Here is a 1193-nt window from a genome sequence, read left to right as displayed (position 1 = left end):
TATGTAATTCATTTTCAAAGTGTTCTTTCACTGTTTGGATTTGCTGTCTCATATCCTCTTTAAGATTCCATTCCATCTCTCTAAGGTATTCCTTGAGTTCTTTATTTGACCATTTTTCTGATGCCTCTAGGTCCTCCTGAATATTTAGGCTGTCCTGCATTGTTTGTACTCCTTTTCTTCCTTGCTTTTTCATGCTGCTCATGTTACTTCTTGTTGTGTTTGACTGCTGAGTTACTGTTTACTCTTATAAATTTATTTGAAGCTTGGGAGGAAAGGTATTAGAAGGGAAGGGAAGAAGTCACTAAAGAGAATGAGAGTAGGCAGGTAGAATTCAAGGAAGGGGGAATAAGGAAATTGAAAAGAAATGAAAAGACAAAAGAAAAAAATAGAAAATAAAAAAGAAAAAAATTTTTAAAAATAATCAAAAAAAAAGAAAATAATAAAAAAATTAAAAAAAATGAAAATGAAAAAAACCCAAATAATAATAAAAAAATTTAATAAATGCAGTCTTAGAGTTCGATTAACTTCTCTCCCAGTAGGTGGAGCTGTGCCCACTGGGCCAAGCTTCTCCTCTCAATACGCGGGAACCAATCACTGTGCAGCAGCTCCTCCTCCCAGACTAGGTGGGTCTCCAATCCTGAGTGCATAGGGCCTTTTCTTGTGTCTTGTCACTTCCCCACTTTTCCTCAAGCCAGGCCCAGCTCACCGGTGACGCTTACCACAATACTGGCTACACGCCAGGTCTGTTGCTCCCGGGAGCCCTATTTTCTTGAACGATTGGGCACACTCTCCCTGTTTGCCATTCCCTCAGACCCTAAGTTTGTGGAGCTTGGGGCTGAGAACCTCAGCGTATTTTGCTTGCCCTCCAGTAGCCACGCCCCCGGTAGCTGGTGCAAGAGACCTCAGTTGTCAGCACTGGTGGGAGCGGTAGCAGGGGTCCCACGCGGCGGGTCCCGTGCCACTCCTGATTCCCTCGGTCTGACTATCGTGCTCACGGGAGAGCTGGGAGGGGCCCTTAAGGTTTCCCCGCTATGTGGAGAGGGAAGGCTACGGGGTTACACACCTGTCGCCGCCAGTTTCAATGAAGTTATCTCCTCCACCACATTCTGGTGATGTCAGTTCTCTGCCATGGTGGTATCCCATGCAAATGGTGACAGTTCGTTCCCTTTGCCGGGTGACCAATGCAATGGGTG

This window comes from Marmota marmota, unplaced genomic scaffold (genome assembly GCF_001458135.2).
Source record: "Marmota marmota marmota unplaced genomic scaffold, marMar, whole genome shotgun sequence".
Taxonomy (NCBI): domain Eukaryota; kingdom Metazoa; phylum Chordata; class Mammalia; order Rodentia; family Sciuridae; genus Marmota; species Marmota marmota.
The sequence above is the reverse complement of the archived record's forward strand: the minus strand, read 5'-3'. Positions refer to the sequence as shown.